This window comes from Humulus lupulus, chromosome 5 (assembly GCF_963169125.1).
Source record: "Humulus lupulus chromosome 5, drHumLupu1.1, whole genome shotgun sequence".
In the NCBI taxonomy this organism is placed as follows: Eukaryota; Viridiplantae; Streptophyta; class Magnoliopsida; order Rosales; family Cannabaceae; genus Humulus; species Humulus lupulus.
In genome coordinates this window covers 65500010-65511110 of record NC_084797.1, presented here as the reverse complement: position 1 = coordinate 65511110, position 11101 = coordinate 65500010, and the positions used below count along the sequence as shown (strand labels likewise).

The following is an 11101-nucleotide window of genomic DNA, read 5'->3' as shown; positions in this document are numbered from 1 at the left end:
CTGCCCCCCAGCGTTCTGGCTAGCTGGCCTATTGTCCCTTGGTGGGGGGCTTCTGCCTCTACCACTCTCCTCGTTTCTCCGACCAGCATTTCTTTTGCTAGAATCAACTTCATTATAGTCATGACCATCCCTGAATTGTGGCTGACTACAACGTGACCGGTTTTTCACGCTATTTTCTCCTTGGGCTGGCATTTCCCGAGCATCAGGGGGAGGTTTGCACTGGTCGTTGGGTCCCCGTGCATTGTTATGCCGTGGGGGGCCGCTGACCGCAGAGCCTGACTCGGTGTTCCTTCTATTGGCAGAAGGACGCTGTCCCCTGCTCGGTAGATTCGGCTCTTCATCTCCTGGGCTTCTAGGGCTACGGGGTGTCTGCCCTGCCCTATTCAGCCTCGGGCGCTAGGGATTGCCTCGACCAGCCTGAGATGGATGCTGCTGCTCAGGATCTCTAGGTGGGACATCATCCTGAGCCACAGGCGGCTGCTCCGACCTTTGAGGGATTGCTGGCTGGAGTAAAGGGCTTGGATTGGGACCTCTTTGAGGTGGCGCATTTAGTGGCTGATCTGGCTGGGAGGCTGGCACAGCCTGACTCCTAGCCAGTTGAATGGCTACTTCAAGGGCGGCCATGGCATCCCTCTGCCGACGATCCATTTCGGCCTGCCGCTCAATCAGCTCCTAACGTTGGTGTTCTATTTCTCTTTGTTGCAACGCCATTGTCTCCGCAGCATTCTCCTGATTGGCCCTCAGATTAGCCAACTCATCTTGCAACACTCCTAGCGTTGCCCTCAGTGTTTCAGAATCTAACTCCTCCTCATCGAACTCCAAATGTGGTTCATTCTCAGCCACATTTGGGGGAGGAGGTTGGGGTGGTGCAGCGCCAGAAGCCTGTCCAGTCTTCTTGGATGTTTTTGCCATTAGATTTTTTCATAGTTTTCGTCAAACTCTCAATAAAAGCACCAGAATGTTGACCCTTAATTTGGCCAACGACATGGAGTCAAATGTATGAAAAAAGATAAAACGACAATTAAGAAAGATAATCTAATGGAAAAGAAGAAAACACCAAGGAATTATAGTGGTTCGGCCCCAAAAGATGGTAATGACCTACATCCACTTAGTGCTATTATTAAGATTGAATCTCAAAGTAGTGATCAAAGAACTAGGGTTCTTGAGTTTCACAAACCTTGGAAGAAATACAATGAAACGATGAATAATTGCACTATAGCTCTCTCTCTCTATCTTAGCAAAAATATTCAGCGATCAAAAGTCCCTTGAGCTATTTCATGTACATTTATAGGCTCAAGGAGGGATACATGGGACAACGGGCCATATCTTTCCTTAATAACCACGTATCAAGGTCATAATGAGGAAAAATTCAATGCAATTATTATAAGATTACAATCTTAGAAGTAAATAAAACAAACTATACGAACAGATTGGCCGTATCTTATAATTAAGCTTGATAAAGTGATGTGCTTCTGGTCAATAGTCGAGCAGCAGTTCTACCACCTGTCAACCACGTGTGAGAAATCCCTGCCACGTCATCAGCAGCCGTTTTTAGGGTAAACAGAATTATATGCCAATTATGTGAAATTAATTGAATATGTGTGATTCTTTGGCATATATGAATTATATTGTGATATGAGTACTTATGCATGTTTATGTGTATTAAATATTCATGTGGGCCCGTTTTCATTAAAAAGGGCATTTTTGTAATTTTGACCCGTTGAGGGTATAATTGTAGTTATGTGTTATGTGATTGAGACCACATTATTATGTGGATATATTTGCGATATTTTGCACGAGGCGATCCTAGCGAGCGAGTTGGCAGAAAGTCACAACGGGGTCAAATACCCGGCTTGGGGTGAGCCTAGGGCTATTTTAGTAATTTAGTGCATAGTCGAGATTTATTGGGTGATGGGTAGTTATTTGGTAATTATTTGGGTATGTCGGGATTAATTGGGGAATTAATAGGGCAATTTGAGGATTAGTGGGAAATGTGGCAAATGACCGTTTTGCCCTTGAGGGCATTAAAGGGAAGCTCATGAGTTAGGGGCATTAGGGTCTTTTCCCAAGCCTTGGCTGGACTTAGATGAGACTGGAAACTTTCAAAAAGACAAAAAGGAAACACTCAACACAAATTAAGCTTCCATTCTCTCTCTCTCCCTCTCTCTCGTTCAACCCCTTCTCTCTTGGGCACTAGGGGGATTCTTGGATTTTTGAGGAGGAAGACCTGAAAATTAAAGTTGTGAATTGAGGGATTGAAGCTAGGAACAGGATTAGGAGATGCTTAGGGTTGTAAATTCACATTTTAGGGAAGATTTTAGTATTGTTTTAAAGAAATTCTAGTGTAGCTTAAGCTTTTATAAGTTTTGAACTTATGGGATGGGATTTGAGTGTTGGGCCTGCATGAACTCATGAGCCAGGGGTGGTTCTCTGATTCTCCTCAGCGCCACGACACTGGGTGGGTTGCGCCACATCGTGTGTCTAGGGTAGCAAGGGAGGTGGCTCTCTCACTTGTAGAAGGCTGCGACGATTTTGAGGGGCGCCGCAGCTTAAATTTGAGGTTTCGGCCAAATGGGGTTTTTAAGCCCGAGAACTCAAACCTAAAGGCTCGGGAAGGATTCTACTACCCAGTTTAGTAGAATTTGAGATCCCAGAGGCTAGGAATTAACCCTTAGGCTTTTAAATAGTCTAGTGCTTGATGGTTGTCCAGTATTGGGTGTGACTATGTTATACCATTAGGGTTCAGGAGTAAGGATTGCGCTCGGAATCGCCATATGCTACCTACTTGGGACTCGAGGTAAGAAAACTGCACCCTAGTTGAAATTGGGGCTCGGGCTCTGTTAATGAATATGAATACGATTATTCCTATGATTAATTTATTAGGCATGTCTGTATATGCTGCATCTGATAGTGTGTTATGCAAAATATATGTTTGATTATACTTGTTCTGAAAGCTTGGCCTTAGGGAGCCGGGGAAGACATTAAGTGTATGGAACACATGACATTTTGGCTAGGGCAACCTCGGAGTGAAATTTGCATTTGACTAGCCCGAACGCCACCTAAATAATTAGAAGTGCGATCTGCTGATAACTCCATTTTAGTGATATTTTAGGATGTGTTTTTGTGGTAATCTTGAGTATTTATGTTTGTTTTGTGCAAGATTACGCTTGTTTTTGTCTTTGTTGTAGGTCAGTGTGTTGAATCATAATTTAAAGGCTAAAAAGAGAGGAAATGGTAAAAATACGGAGCTTTCGTTGGTTTCTTGACTCAAAATGGTGCTAAGGATGAGTTATAATGAGAGTTTGATGAAGGAAGGACGTTGAAAGGCTAAAAATTTGAAAATAATGGGATTAGAGTCGCGACATGGGCTTAAGGGCTGCGACTCTAGTCAACTCAGAGGCCAAAGATTGCTGAAGGGAATTAGAACCGCGACTTGCTCTTGTAAGTCACGGCGCTAGTGGAAGTCAGAGGTGAACCCAGGTGGTGCATCTACACGCGATTGGGGTTTAGAGGGTTGCGGCGCTTGAACACTTGACCAGACTTTGAAGTGCCTTAAAAACGACATGAGCCGCGACCTAGGAAAAGCCAAGTCACGGCTCGCCTTTGAAAAAAAGAGGAATTCGTGTATTTTTAGTATAAATTCAGACTTTAAGGTTTAATTAGGTTCAAGATCAGATTTTAATTACGAGTTTAGAGATTAAATTTGATTACGAGACTAGTTTTTCTGCATTGCCATATTTTTTATTTCTTCTTCAAGTCTTTGAATTTTATGTTTCTGAATAATCATTTTGTTGTTTTAGTCATGTCTGATATGAACTAAACACTTTTATCTAGGGTTTAATGTAGTAACTTGGATTTCTATTTAATCTTATTATCATGTTCTATTGATTCTTCTTCTTTATTCTAATCTATATAATGTTTGCTTAATGCTAGTAAATACCTGATCAATATTTGCTTGATTTATGATTTTGATTCAAAATTGGAAATATGAGAATTGAATATGCTATTGTCATATAGACATAGGTTACATATTGGACGAAAGTACCTGTATGGCTTGAGTAGTAATTAGGTTTCTATGCTTAATGCCTACTATGTTTATGTTTATAACAGAGATGTAGAAAACCTGCATATAGGTTGAGATCTTATATCTTGAAACAGAATATGAATCGATTTATGTTAACCTGCTATTAGAATAGGAAGAAAGAACTTTAGAACCGATTAATAAAATTAATAGAATGAAAAGTTGATGAAGTTAACTCCCTAGGTTTTTAATTATTGAATCAATCTTTATTTTTGCATAGTTTATTTTAATTTTGAGTATTAGTTTAGAAATCACTATATTTTCGACCGCTAAATAGAAATTTAAAAGCATTTATTGGTAATTGGTTGATAGTCCTTGTGGGAACGATAATTTATTTATTAATCTATATTACTTGAATTGATTACGTATACTTGCATATCATATTTTTGCGATCAAGTTTTTGGCGCCATTGCCGGGGACTTAATATCAATTATCAAAATTAATTATTTTTTATTCTAATTTGGTTTTTATATTTTACACTAATTCAGATTGAGGGTGTAATATGTTTAAGGAATTATTGGTATATGCGGGGAAGTAGACAAAAGGAATTCATACCGATAGATCTTGAAATTGAGAGAACGTGCAGACAAAACCGAAAGATAAAGAAAAGGCTGGATTTTGCCATGGCTGAGAACGCTAATAACGGTGTGAAAAACAACACAAATCTGGGTAATGAAACTGAGGCCAATTCTCCACTGAGAAACTATGTCCTCCCTACTATTACGGGGATACATTCAAGTATCTATCCTCCTACTATAGAGGCGAATAATTTTGAGATACAACCTGTGGATGCCAAAAATCCACCAAGAAAAAAAGAAAAATCTCTCTCTAGTCTCTACACGGAACACATGGCTAAGGGTCCCTTAGTCATGTTGTCGGGATCGTGCCGATAGGTCTCGTGTGACCATGTTCTGGCCAAAACTCTCAAAGCCTCGTAAGTCACTGCCTTTTGGGAGACTAAGCCACATTATGCCTAAATGCCAACATGTGGCACCTCAGCCAGGCCCACGTGCCCAACGGGGCCGCCTCGCCTCATGCTTAGCCAAGAAGCCCCACGTGCAGATGTCACAACTAGAAGGCCTCGCGCCATGCACCTTGTGGAGAATGCCTCGCACCATTTACCTCATATGGAGGGCCTCGCGCGCGCATCGGGCCATCATCTCAAGAGGCGCCTCGCGCCATGTACCTCATATGGATGGCCACGCGCACACACCACCATCTCAGCCATGGCCTCGCGCACACACACCACCATCTCAGCCATGGCCTCGCGCACACACCACCGTCCTCTTGCAACGGCCTCGCATCACCTCATGGCACATGGCATCTCGCGAGGCCCCAGCCTCGCGCCACCCCTCGGCGTGCCCAGCACCCCCGCGTGGACCTCCTCGCGTGTGCACCTTGCCCACCACCTCGTGTGCTGCGGCACTCAGCAAGCATCTCGCGAGGCCCCAGCCTCGCGCCACCCCTCGGCGCGCCCAGCGCCCTAGCGTGGACCGCCTCGCGTGTGCACCTCGCCCACCACCTCGCGTACCGCGGCACTCAGCAGGCATCTCGTGAGGCCCCAGCCTCGTGCCACCCCTCGGCGCGCCCAGCGCCCCAGCATGGACCTCCTCGCGTGCACACCTCGCCCACCACCTTGCACGCCGCGACACTCAGTAGCAGCCTCGCGTAGCCCCGCCTCGGTCGTGCCACGAAGGCCTCGCATGGGAGCCTCTCCTAGCCCCGGCGGCCTCGCGTGGGAGCATCTCATGGCATCTCCACGAGGGGCGACCTTGCATAGCCCCGCCATGGCTACGCGAGGGCCTCACGTGATAACATCTCGCGCCCCTCACCTTGTGATGGCATCACCTATGGAAACCCCACTTTCTAGAAGTGAAAGCCCAAGTATGATTCCGAAAAGGTCACGATGGTACAATCTTGTATAGGGTACAACTTGTAAGACCCCGTACGTCTGACCGTGGCACTCATGCTAGTCAGGTAGTGGGAACACTAGGAGAAAGGACATGGCCTGCATACTCCCAATCAGATGTAAGAGTCGACACCACTATCACCTGTGCCACTCCTCTGACATTCGTACGGTAGAGTAGTGGAGACCTCCTCATGGTACCTGGCTATGTACTAGTAGCAGCACCACTACCCCTGAGACCACTCTCGTGACAGAGTACTTGTGTACCACCTGGTCCCCTGGACCACCATGTATCCAAGGCCATTAGAGCCTACTATAAAATGAACCCCACTTCCACAGAGAAGGGGGTTGGAGAATTCATTGTATGCAAAGGCTATTGAGAAATATACAGAGGCTTGCTCCATTGTTGATCTGTTTTTACTTGTCCTTAAAGTTTATCCTAAATTCTGATATAAATATCACCCGACTTACCTTTGAGTTTTCCGATCTAATTTTGTTGATGAGATTTCACCATCAACACAACCCTCGATCATTCAGATGGTACAAAATTGTGTACAATTTGGAGGATTGCCAAACAAGGATCCAAATCTCCACATTACCAACTTTTCAGAGCTGTGTGACATTCAAAATGAACACGGTGAGTAACGTTACTGTCAGATTAAGATTATTCCCATTTTTGTTAAGAGACAGAGCTAAGAGTTGGTTGAATTCATTACAAGCCAACTCTATAGTTACTTGGGAAGACTTGGCTCAGAAATTCCTTGGTAAATATTTTCCTCCTGCGAAGTCAGCTGGATATAGAGGAGAGATCAATAACTTCCATCAGCTAGATGGAGAGTCGTTATATGATGCGTGGGAATGCCTTAAAGAGCTGTAAAGGAAGTGCCCACATCATGGAATAGAGAAGTAGCCACTGGTGCATACATTTTACAATGGTTTGGGGGGAAATACAAGGACAATTATTGATGCAGCATCAGGAGGAGCGTTTATGAGAAGAAGTGCTAATGAAGCTTATCAACTACTGGAAGAGATGGCCATGGATAACTATAATTGGCCTACTGAGTGTGAGAATAAGAAGGTGGCAGGAGTCTTAGAGGTTGTCCTATTGCTTTATTGACCACTCAAGTGGCATCTTTAACCAAGCAATTGCAGCAGAATAATCTCACTGCACAAGCAATGCAAGTACAAAATGTCATGAGTTATGAGATTTGTGGGGGACCGCATTCTTATGAATAATGCCCAAGCACAGCTAGTTGCTCGACAGACATAAACAGTATTCCTTTGGAACATGCACATGTTATTGGCAACTTTCCATGACTGTCACCCAACACTTACTCAAATTCATATATACTCTTGCATGGAAGAATTACCCTAACCTATCTTGGAAAAATAACCAAGGGTTACAACCACAATATCCACCTCATCAACCAACTTATGGACTACACTCTAGGCCCTATTATGACCCAAACCCACGCCCATCTCGTCCACCACCACATACTCCAATGAACTCACCAACAACTCAGCCAGGCCAATTAAATCAATTTATGATAGAGTCAAGGCCTTCAATAAGGAATTTGGAGACACAAATGGATCAGTTGGATAAACTAGTTTCTAGTAGACAGCAAGGGAATTTTCCTAGTTCCACAGAGGTAAATCCAAAAGAGCAATGTCAAGCTATCACTTTGAGGAGTGGGACTAAGTATGATGGACCTATAGTGGATGACAAGGGAAAGAAGACAGAGGATCGGCATGTCACTAGTCCAGCACAAGAGGAGGTTACTGTAGACCTTCCAAAAATAGAGAAGCTGAAATACACCGAGCCTACATCAAAGATTCCTTATCCTCAACGGTCTCGAAAAGCCAATCTTGACAAAAAATTCTCCAAATTTCTTGAGGTATTTAAGAAACTTCACATTAACATTCCTTTCGCACAGGCTCTAGAACAAAGGCCTAGTTATGTGATGTTTATGAAAGAGATATTGTCTAATAAGAGAAAAATGGAGGACTATGAAACTGTGGCATTAACAGAAGAGTGTAGTGAAATTATTCAAAAGAAACTTCCTCAAATGTTAAGAGATCTGGGCAACTTCACTATACCTTGCACCACTGGGAACTTTCATTGTGAGAGGGCTTTATGTGATTTGGGTGCAAGCATTAATTTAATGTTGCTGTTTATATTTAAAAGACTTGGTTTAGGGGAAGCTAGACCAACTACTGTTACTCTTAAACTGGCTGACCGTTCATTGAAACATCCTTGAGGTATTATAGAGGATGTTCTAGTAAGGGTAGATAAGTTCATTTTCCCAGGGGATTTCATTGTATTAGATGTGGAGGAAGATGAGGACGTGCCTATTATATTGGGACGACCATTTTTAGCTACAGGGCAAGCTTTGATAGATGTCATGAAGGGTGAGTTAAGGCTCATAGTACAAGGTGATGAGGTAGTTTTTAATGTTTTTAAAGCCTTGAAATATCCTTCAGCTAGTGACAGTTGTTTTAGTGTTAGTGTATTGGAGGAATAAGGTAAATGGGTCAAGTCTAATGAGGATTCACTTGAGTTGAGTTTGGTCGCAAGTCCTGAAGAGTGTGATGGTATTGAAGCCAGTGAATATGTTAAGTGGTTGAACTCATTGAGGCAAATTTATAAAAAGACATTTGAGGAATTGGGGCAAGTCCTTGAGAGACCTCTCCCATCTATAGAGAAGCCACCAGTTGTAAGAATGACACTCTCCCAGTTATTATTGTCTCTAATTGAAGAAGAAAAGCTACTTAAGGTGTTGAGGGCTGACAAGCTAGCAATTGGGTGGACTCTGGCAGACATAAAGGGCATAAGCCCTTGAACGGTGATGCATCATATATTAATGGAGGAGGATAGTAAGCCTAGTATCGATGCTCAGAGGAGGCTCAATCCTTCAATGAAAGAGGTAGTAAGGAAGGAAATTCTTAAATGGTTGGATGCAGGGGTAATTTACCCAATATCTGATAGTGCATGGGTTAGTCCTGTTCAGGTAGTCCCGATGAAGGGTGGCATGACAGTGGTTAAAAATGATAATAATGAATTGATTCCAACTCGTACAGTGACAGGGTGGAGAATTTATATAGACTATCGTAAACTGAATAAGGAAACCAGGAAAGCCCATTTCCCCTTGCCTTTTGTAGATCAGATGTTGGACAGATTGGCAGGCCATCCTTATTACTGTTTTTTGGATGGGTATTCAAGATACCATCAAATTCCCATAGCATCGGAGGATCAAGAAAAGAATACCTTCACATGCCCTTATGGAACATTTGAATTTCAGAGAATGCCATTTGGGTTATGTAATCTCCAGCAACCTTTTAGAGATGTATGATGTCTATCTTCTCAGACATGGTGGAAAAAGATATAGAGATCTTTATGGGTGATTTTTCAATCTTTGGGTCCTCTTTTGATGGATGCTTGTCTAATTTGGAAAGGGTTTTGAAAAGAAGTGAGGAGTTGAATTTAATATTAAACTGGGAGAAATGTCACTTTATGGTGACATAAGGAATAGTTTTGGGCCATAAGATTTCACGCCAGGGTCTTGAGGTAGACCAGGCCAAGATATCTACAATAGAAAACTTACCTCCACCAATGTCTGTTAAGGGGGTTCGTAGTTTTTTGGGCCATGCTGGCTTTTATTGGAGGTTTATAAAGGAATTTTTGAAGATTTCAAAGCCCTCATCTACTTTACTTATGAATGATGTGGTGTTTGATTTTGATTTTGAATGTTTAAGGGAATTTAACACGTTGAAGGAGAAATTGGTGTCTGCTTCGATTGTTGTCTCACTTAATTGGGAACTTCCTTTTGAATTAATGTGCGATGTGATTGATTATGTAATAGGAGAAGTTTTGGGTCAGTGAGTTGACAAGGTATTCTAAACGATTTATTATGCTAGGCGAACCTTGAATGATGCTCAATTAAATTATGCAACTACTAAGAAGGAATTACTTGCAATCGTCTTTGCATTTGATAAGTTCAGGCCATATTTAATTGGCAATAACGTGATTGTTTATACAGATCATTCCACTATTAAATACCTTATGAACAAGAAGGATTCTAAACCCCGCTTGATTCGATGGGTCCTACTATTGCAAGAGTTTGATATGGAAATTCGTGATAAAAAAGGGATAGAAAATCTAGTTGTAGATCATTTGTCTAGATTGGAAAAAGGAGAAGAGCATAATGAGAAAGAGGAACAAATTGATGAAAACTTTACGGATGAACAATTATTTTCCATTGAAAGTGAAGAAAAGCTACCTTGGTTTGCAGATTATGTCAATTATTTGGTAGCTAAAGTTGTGCCTCCGGACATGTCAAGGCAACAATTCAAAAAGTTCTATTCGGAAGTCAAGCAATATTATTGGGATGAGCCCATTCTTTTTCATCATTGTGCTGATCAAGTAATTAGAAGATGTGTCCCAGAAGAGGAGACGATTTCCATTCTTACTCATTGCCATACTTTACATTGTGGTGGTCACTTTGGAGGAATAAGGACAACATCAAAAGTTTTGCAATGTGGGTTTTATTGGCCTACATTATTTAAAGATGGTAGTGCCTTTGTTAAGAGTTGTGAATGTTGCCAATAGACCGGTAACATATCAAGAAGAGATCAAATGTCGATGATTGGAATTCTGGAAGTTGAGTTGTTTGATGTATGGGGAATAGATTTTATAGGACCTTTCCCGCCATCTTATAATAACAAGTACATTTTGCTTGTAGTGGATTATGTTTCTAAATGGGTGGAAGCTGCAGCAACTCCTACTTGTGATGGTAAGGATGTACTTAAATTCCTTCATAAAAATATGATTACCTAGTTCGGTACTCCAAGAGCAATTATTAGTGACAGAGGAAGTAATTTCTGCAACAAGTCATTCACATCTCTATGTGCTCGTTATGGAGTTCATCATTGAAAAGCCTTGTTCTATTATCCACTTGCTAATGGTCAAGTAGAAGTGTCAAACTGGGAGATTAAAAGTACTTTGGAGAAGATTGTAAACACATCAAGGAAGGATTGGTTGAAAAATCTTGATGATTCACTGTGGGCATATCGCACAACCTTCAAGACTCTAATTGGTATGTCCCCATATCGATTGG

The 11101-nt window shown here is 42.1% G+C and overlaps 1 non-coding gene across 1 annotated transcript; it reads right to left on the bottom strand.

Moving 5' to 3' along the window:
* Positions 1–6780: 6780 nt before the first annotated feature.
* On the bottom strand, positions 6781–6887 carry LOC133780797 (small nucleolar RNA R71). The gene has a single exon (XR_009869614.1). It is a non-coding gene; the product is annotated as a small nucleolar RNA R71 (small nucleolar RNA).
* Between the last annotated feature and the right edge of the window lie 4214 nt (positions 6888–11101).